We start from the raw sequence: 8950 nt of genomic DNA, 5'->3' as shown, positions 1-8950 counted from the left end.
TGCAGCTTTGTGGCTTCATTTCTTGGGGGGAAAAAAAAAGAAAAAAAAAAAAAAAAAGGGCTTTGGAGCAAGATAACCACTAAATAAACAGGTTTTTAGCACATCTGCAAATGGAACAGCTCCAGCTATTGGCAACTGCAATTATTTAATGAAGCAAGGAGCTTCCATTGATTTTGTGACTCCAGATGGAAATTAAAAGGCCTGTTATAATTAGCCCTAAACTCTCCTATTTATTATGGGGCTGAGTTGTGTCTGTTCAAATCTTTGTGGTTGGAAATGATGGTGCAGCTGCACCTTGTGCTCTGCGTGGAAAATTCAGGTTCAAACCTACACCAGGGTGGGGTGGAGGATTAATTTGTTTTTCCTTTGCCAAATCTCTTATGTCAGAAGCACACAGCTCATGGAAGGAATTAGAGAAGAAAAGATTTCAGAGATATCTTCCAATGCCTACAGCAGCTCTGAATCACCCCAGGCATTGTTGTCTCTTAACAGTGGGAGGGCTCTGGATCTCTTCACTATCCAGACAGGAGATTTTTTTTCCTTTAGCCACCTCTGGAGAGTGCTGGTAAAATGCCAGTGGGACTTAAAAAGCATTTGAGAGGGTGCAGGGTAGGTCGAGCTGGTGTGAACCAGATCTGAAACAGAAGAAAACATGGAAAAACATGGAGTGGGATTCACGGAGGGATAAACTGTGGCCTCAGGACACAGGAATGACTGGATATCCAAAGGCTTTACCTTGACTCTGAATTACATTTAGAGCTCCCCATCCTAAAATTGCAAGATGTCTGGAAGTTCCTCATCCAGTCTCCAAGCATTTGTTGAATCAAATCCTTAAAATCTTTGACAAATGAGATTTCACAAGATCCCTGGTGGCCAGTTGCAACACTGCCTTACCCTGCTAAGCAAAAAAATTCCTTCTCCCCCCAAAAAAATCAAGCTTGAATTTTTCTGTTGTGGAAATTGAGGTTTTTCATGCTCTCTGGAGTGGAAGGGTTGATGTTTTAAATCCAGCTTTAGTCTATCTGATGCCCAAAGAAAGAGAAACATTTCAGAGCTCTGAGTGTTGTTAATATTTCTCATGCTATTAAGGTCAAGTTTTATCAATCTGTTGCCAGAGACCTGCAAAGGTAGAAGCCAATCAAGCAGTGAGGATGTGTAAATTGAATTATGTGCTAGAAAAAATAATTAAAAAGGGAAAAAAGGAGGGGGAAAAAGCTCCTTCCCCACATGTGTGATGTCCCCATGTCCACCACAGAGCAAGAAAGGTCAGATGAGAAGAAGAATGAGGTGGAAGGGAATTGTGACTTTAAAACCAGCACAATTTGGTGTCAAAATCATCTTTGGTGATGAGAAGAGGAAGGTGCAGACCTAAGAAATTTTTAGGGTATTCTTATAGGTCATGCAGGCCAATTACTCAGCATCAATGACACAGCTGAGTTACAGGAGGTATCAAATAATCAATCAAACTTGAATTATTGATAAACATTTTTACATTTTTACATCCACTAGCACTGTGACAACATCTTGGGGAAGAAAGTTGAAAATCATGGAGTGCATCACAGAACCAGACAGAAAGAAGGAAAAAGCAATTATGCAGATGCAATTTGTTACTGAACTCTATTTAATCACTGGGGGTTTGGTACATGCATAAAAGCTGAAGAATTCTGGCATTATAATGGGAGATTAGGATATGATTAATGTGGGGAAAGAGTTATTTAGCTGGACTCCTGTGATTTACACATCCACATGGGAGTTTTCTCAGGGATCTGAACAGAGGCACTTTTCTGGGCAGCATAGGAATCAATTCAGATATTTGGGAGGCCAAACAGTAAAGGGGTTTTTCATCAGGCCAGCCAGAAAAATCAGGATAAATCCTGCTCAGAAAAAAGTTGTGAATTGTGAAAAAATGTTCTCCTTCTCAAAGGACATCTCCCATCTCTTATTCCTTAGTACATTGTGTTTAGACACTTTTATTTTAGGTCAAAGACTGCCATTGCTTAGCACTATTCCACCATCCTGCTCTCTTTTTTTCACCAAAGGTGTGTGATTTATTTTTATTCCTGCTTTTAAAAAACTATAATTCAGGACAACTTGTGAAATCGAAAACATGGCCAAAGAAAAGATATATATATAGGTAGATAACTCTTATTTCCTTTTTTTTTTTTTTTTCTTTTCTTCTGAGGGAAACAAGTGAAGCTGTTGGGAATAGTTTGGACATGTGATGGGAGATTGATCTGAAATTGAAAGATGAGCCCTTCAGTGATAATCAGGAACATGATTTCTCCAGTGGAGTGAAACAGAGCTTAGCAGATGACTCGATTACAGTTTCTAATTACTTATCAGATGCTGCTCTTGAGTCAAGCAAAAAAAAAAAAAAAAAAATAAAAAAAAAATAAAAAAGGCATAACAAGTTCCAGTGGTTGGAAATTCAAGTCAGCGAAATTAGAACTGAATTCAAGGTGTACATCTTAAATCATGAGGTTAAATCAACCTTCAGAGCAGACAAGCAGTGGATGTGATAAATTCTCTCATCAAATAGTCTCTTTGGGGGGAGATTATGTATGCCTCTATTAAAAAAAAGGAAAGAATAAAAAAGTTTTCTATGCAGTTTAAGAGAAATAAATGGGAGAGTTTGTGAACATTGCTGAGACAAAATTTTGTGCTCTGAACCATGTAGGTCAGATGAGGTTCTCAGAAGGGCTTTGCAAGGTTTGAAACAAAATTTGGGTTGGTTTTTCTCCCACTATTCAAAAGAAGCTCCTTTCTAACAACATCCAGCCTTCAGCAGTAGCCCCTAATTTGTTAATTTGTTAATTAATTTATTGAAGCTCCTGAAAAGACACCAGGTTATGGATGTGCACTTGCATTGTGTCATTTTAGGACTGCTCCAGGTGGTTTCCATGTGCACATCGATTGGAAAAGAGAACTGCAGGGGAAATATTCTGGGACCTGCCAACCCCCAGACCCCAGAGCAAGGATGAGGGATGTGCTCCATGGTTGAGGAGCCTCCTACTGAAGGGTCTGCTCAGGGTTTTACCTCCTGGAACTTTTCATGAGCTTCAGTCCCCAAAAGACAGCAGATTCTGGCTGGGATATCTCCAAGAGCTGGTGGTGCAATAAATGCACAAAATCCTATTTCCTCTCTGGTGTTCATGTTTTTTGTTGACATTTGTGGGTGTTAACAAAGACTGTCACTGCTCAGTGAGTGCTGGAATGACCCTAAAAACCAGGAAAAGAACATTAGGGCAGAAGAAGGAATGAATGGATGTGGATGAATCTTTGCCAGGAAGTTCCATACAAAAAAACAAAAACAAAACAAAGGAGCAGCTGTCTCCTTGATTCACCAGCCTGTGCTGTCTTCATAAATCACTTTGTGCTGCCTTATCTGAGTCTCAGAAATCCAGAGAAGTTCTTGAACACTTAATTCCTGTTTAAGGACCTGAATCCCTTTTGAAATCCTTTGTCTTGTATACATAAATACTTTTGTGGCACTGAGCCTTGTGGGTCTAATCTAAGAGGTGTTAAGTGAGAAATGCACAATCCTGGCTCTTGTGTAAGGACACACAATAAAAGGTGAGAGCAAAGGGAAATACTGAAAGGGATTTTGGAAATGTCACCATGGGACCTTCATTAAAAATGGACTCTCATAAAATCAGGAATAACCTCCTCTAGTGGAAGGTGTCCCTGTCCTTGGAAGAGGGATTGGAATTGGATCATCTTTAAAATCCCTTTTAACCCAAACCATGCAGTGATTCCATGATTCTATGAATCCATGATTTCCTGCATTTTGGCACAGAGGATTTAGGATTGTTTATTCTGACAGGGGTGGCAGCAGCTGGAAAGGGGGATTAGATTATTCAATGCCCATTTTTTTTTCCCTCCCTGCTGCAGAATGGGCTTTAAACCATCCATCTCCCATAGCAGCACAGAATCAAGAAAGTGAATTTTACTTTGGTTTTTTACTCTGTGCCCATCCAGACTTCTTCAACAACAAGAACTGAACCTGGATGAGTAGGAAAATCCCACAAATCTCTGAATCAAAGGGAATCTCTCACACAACCAGGCTGCAATTCCTGATACAGTTCAGTTTTCCCAACATATGCATGGACCTGACTTCTGCTTCCATGTTTTTACAGAACTCTGCACAACAGGAATCTTGTCTGAGGTAGACCTGAGGCCAACCAGTAGGAAAGAATGAGTGTAAATCTGCCTTTTTACCATATTAATCATTCCTGTACCTACCACATCTCCCTCAGAACAGCACAGCTCATTATGGGGAGACAAATGCTGACAGAAAATGATAATGAGTGTCAAACCACCAGAAATGTGAGATTCTGGCCTGAGGAGAAATGGATGTGATTCATAAACTTGATCTGATCCCAGAAAGTGGGAGAACATTTCTTACCAACTTCACATCCCTGTGGTGCTCAGTGATTTTACAAACCTTCAAAGTCCTGTTAATTTGTGCAATTTGTTTGGGGGAAATCTGAGCTTATCTGATTTTGTTAATATTTTGATACTTTCCATGAGAAATAGCACAAGAGGATCTAATTAAACCAACACATTTTAACCTTATTTCATTGGGACTGGTGTAATGTTGAGCTCACTAATTTGCAAAACTAATGAGTGCAGCCTGACCCAGAGTTGCTTTTTACAGTGTCAATTCACCCAGGAAGTCTGGAAATCTGGCACTCTTTCCTTTCCTTTCCTTTCCTTTTTTTTTTTTTTTTTTTTTTTCCCAGTATTTGATTTGGGTGTGTTGAGCTGAAGCCCCAATTAAAATCTTGCAATACCAAAAGATTCCAGAATTCTGCAAAAGCATAACTAAGTTTCAAAGCCTTTTTTTTTTTTTTTCTCCTTTTCCTTAAAAAAATTCTGTAGGATCTGAGCCAAATCCTTGCTTTGAAAGTTGTCAATCAAGAGTAGGAAAAAAGAGGAAGAAAGTGAACAAATCACTGCATGAAGGAAGTAAAACTAAAGGGGACAAACTACAGACAAAATTTGTGATTTTCTTTTCCTTGTGAGTTGTGACAAAACCCATCTTCCACTAAACCAGAGCTGAATTCACTTTCATCTCTGGTCAAGATAACACTGAAATGTTTTCCAGGAGTGTTTTATTCACAATTATTTTTAATGAATTTTAAAGGAAGAATTTCAGATGGGATTTTTTTCCTTTGGTGCATTCAGATGTTCCCTTTTCATTTCAGTTGTACATTATATTAATCACACCACAATGTACAGATTGTAAGGATGTAGTGTTTCTTTCAGGTCTTTAATGTGTTTCTGAATTAAGTTTTCAAGGCCTGTTCCAGTTAGAGAAGAAAAGAATGCATTTATATAAATTTTAGGAGGTAGAGACACTTCACCTTTCATCAGTGAATGGGAGCAAAAAGAAAAATATTCTTTCAAATGCACTTAGTTGTGTGCAACTTAAATCTCAACCAGTCCTCTGAGTCAGAGGAGAGAAATCCACTTTCTAGGGTTATTTTCTGTATCTAATTTCATACAAATCATTCACAAGGAAACTCCAGTGTCATCCAAAGGAGATGAACCCCTTCCCAAAATCTGCTGATGAACAAATTCCAGGCAAACTTCTCTTGAGCTTTGTTGGGAAGGAAATAGAAAAATCTTATGAATATGAGTGCCTAGCAAGTAGTTCTGAAACAGTAGATAAAATAGAAATGTTAGCAATTTTTGACTTGGAGGCTGAAAACAGCCATGTGAAGGTTTAGGGCCTCTTCCTTTGTTAAGTTGATGCCAAATGCCACAAATACCAAAGAACCAACAGACACCCTGTCCCAAGGATGGCAGGAAAGGTCTGAAGATAAGGGTTACAGATAAGAAAGCCATAAAACATGGTAATTTAGTAGTTTCTATAGGTTGCATGCAAATATTAGGAAATTAGTATATTGTATATTAGATTGGTTAATGGAAATTAGAATATTCATCATAGAAGAATACTTATTGTATTGTAAAGGGGAAATCACTCTCTTACCTCTCTTACTCTTACCCCTTTTATATTCTCTCTACTCTCCATGCTCTACACTCTCTCTTACACCCACACCCTCATAATAAACTATAATAAACTCAAAGAACAGAAAATAGAGAGTTCCTGAGTCTGTCCAGTGACTGTCCACCCGACCAATAAAACCCCCACAGAGCTGCTCCAGCTGGGACCACAAGTGGTGGAAGTGGACACCAGACCTGTCACCTTCCCTCACAAGCAAAGGCACAAGTTTGGGTTCTATAAATGAATTCCCATCCTCAAGGAAATGCATTTTTTCTGGGAATCTCTGAGGCAGGATGAACTGCTGATAGGAGACCAGTATAATTTCCAAAATTCCCTTTAATCCTTGTCTCTGCTCTTCAGGAGGAGGGAGAGGTGAGTCTGGATGTTTGGCAGCAGAATGGGAAGTGCCTGTGCTCTTCACAGACCTGAGCATTTGGGAATCACAGTATTTCATCCCATGGCAGCTCAGGGAAACAATCACAGGCTGTCAGGACAAAAAGAATCACAGAACACAGGAAAGTGGAGCTGGAAGGAGCCTCGTGGGTCAATGTGTGTAAAATCACAGCAAAAACCTTCCATTAATGGCAGTGTTGTACACAAGGATATCAAGGGCTACTAATTTGTCCCAGGCATAAATATATTCAAGAAAGCTAAATAAAACCTCTCTGGCAGTAATTAAACTTTGACCTGGATTCTCAGGGATGAATTTTAATTGCAACACACTGCATAGCTTTGATTTAATTTCCTTCTGTTGGATGAAATAGCATTTAAGCAAATCACATCCCATCGATTGGTGGTTGTTTGGAGCAAATACTATTTATTTCCTCTGCAGCAAATTATTTTTAATGGAATTCCTGGAATTGCATTTAAGTGTGTTGCAGTTAGTCGAAATAGATTGAATTAGGGCACGTTGAATGAAAAACCACTGAAAACAGGCCGGAATTAAGTTGCATCAAATTCTGTTAAATTTAATGGGACAGTGAATTGCACTTCCACTGGAGCAAGGACAGGGAGGCAAGGAGAGCAAAATGAAGGCAGAAGAGAAGTCATCAAAGAAGGGAGGAAGCTGGAAACAACTGGAATAAGGAGCTGAAGACAACAGCAGTGCTGGAATATATTAGAGGTAACACATTTTGCACTAAACCCATCAAAATACTATTCAAGATCATCCCTCTGCCATGGTCAGGATCATCTTCCACTGACCAGCTTGTTCCAAACCCCAATCTGGCCTTGAGCACCTCCAGGGGCATCCACAGATTCCCTGGGCAACATTTTCCACCTTCACAGCAAATAATTTCTTCCTACTATCCAATCTACTTGGAAATTTCAGAGGGCAGGATTTGATGAACAAATCAGTCCCTGCTGATCTTTATTTCTCCTGACAGAATCTTCAGTGACATCTCAGCCAGGAGAAGCAGAGGAGCTGAGAGCAGAGTAACTGCAGATGGAAGTCAAGGATGGAGATGCCAACAGATTTCCATGTCAGGTTGAGGCAAGGCAGAGAAGCTTGCAAGGAAGTATGGAATTATTTCTTCCTTCCTTCCTGGAATCCTTCCTGGAATCCTTCCTCCCTTCCTGGAAGCCTGGAATACTTCCTGGAATCCTTCCTTCCTTCCTTTCTGGAATCCTTCCTAGAATCCTTCCCTCCTGGAATCCTTCCTTCCTTCCTTCCTCCCTGGAATCCTTCCTCCCTGGAATCCTTCCTTCCTTCCTTTCTGGAATCCTTCCTGGAATCCTGGAAACTCTCCTTCCTGGAATACTTCCTGGAATCCTTCCTTCCTGGAATCCTTCCTTCCTTTCTGGAATCCTTCCTGGATTCATTCCTGGAATCCTGGAATCCTTCCTGGAATAATTCCTTCCTTCCTTCCTGGAATCCTTCCTTCCTGAAATCCATCCTGGAATCCTTCCTTCCTGGAATCCTTCCTTCCTGAAGAAGGGAAGTGTGGGAAAAAGGTCCTTATCTGATTTGGATTTATAATAAAATTTATTTCCCCAAGTCAGGCTTTTTTTTTTTTTGCCCATGATGGAATTGCTGAGTGATCTTTCCCTGTCCTTTAACTTGACCCACAGGCATTTTTTATACTTACCCAGGGAGCAACTGGAAGATGTGATGGATAAAAAACGAACTGAAAAGTGTTAGAGAGCAGAAAGATCCTTCCCATGGGCTGCAGAATCCCTGCTCTGGTGCCTGGAGCACCTCCTTCCCTTCTCCTTCACACCTTGCTGTCTGCAGGGCTGTTTCTCTCACTTTTCTCTTAGCCAACACTTCTGCAGGACTTTTTCTCCCCTTTTACAATTTATTATCCTGGAGGTGTGTGGGAGTCTTTGTGAAGGGACAGACAGACCTCAGGGACAAAGCTCATGCTCTCTGTATGAGCTGGTGTTACAGCTGCAGTTCATTGTAAGGGCGTGGGTTACAGAGCCTGCTAAGGACTGCTGGCCCCAGCCCTTAGCAGGACAAAGAGAAAATGGGGGGAAGAGAAAAAATAAGAGGGAGTGAGGGAGCAAGGTAAGAGAGGGGTTGTAGCAGTAAGAGAGAGGCAAAGGGGTAAGAGAGTGATTTCCCGTTTACAATACAATACATCTTCTTCTATGATGAATATTCTAATTTCCACTAACCAATCTAACACAAGACACAAATTCTATAGCATTTACATACAGCCTATAAGAATCCTTACATTACCATAGTGTGTTATACTTTAAACTCTAAAAAATACTCTTTGGGCCCTAGCAAGGTCTTCTCTGACCTTTGGACTTGCTCTCCAGCAGAAGACATTGTTCTATCAAGAGGGGATTACTTTCAGCTGGCCATTCTATTGTCTTCTAGTTATTGTAACTGAGGTTTGGTATCTCAAAAGTGGCTTTCATTTCAATCTTGCTCATGGTTTCCATATTGTCAGAATCTAAGCATTCATATTTGTAAGGTTTTCCTGGTTCATC

This window comes from Oenanthe melanoleuca, chromosome 2 (genome assembly GCF_029582105.1).
Source record: "Oenanthe melanoleuca isolate GR-GAL-2019-014 chromosome 2, OMel1.0, whole genome shotgun sequence".
Lineage (NCBI taxonomy): Eukaryota > Metazoa > Chordata > Aves > Passeriformes > Muscicapidae > Oenanthe > Oenanthe melanoleuca.
This window is presented reverse-complemented; position numbering follows the sequence as displayed.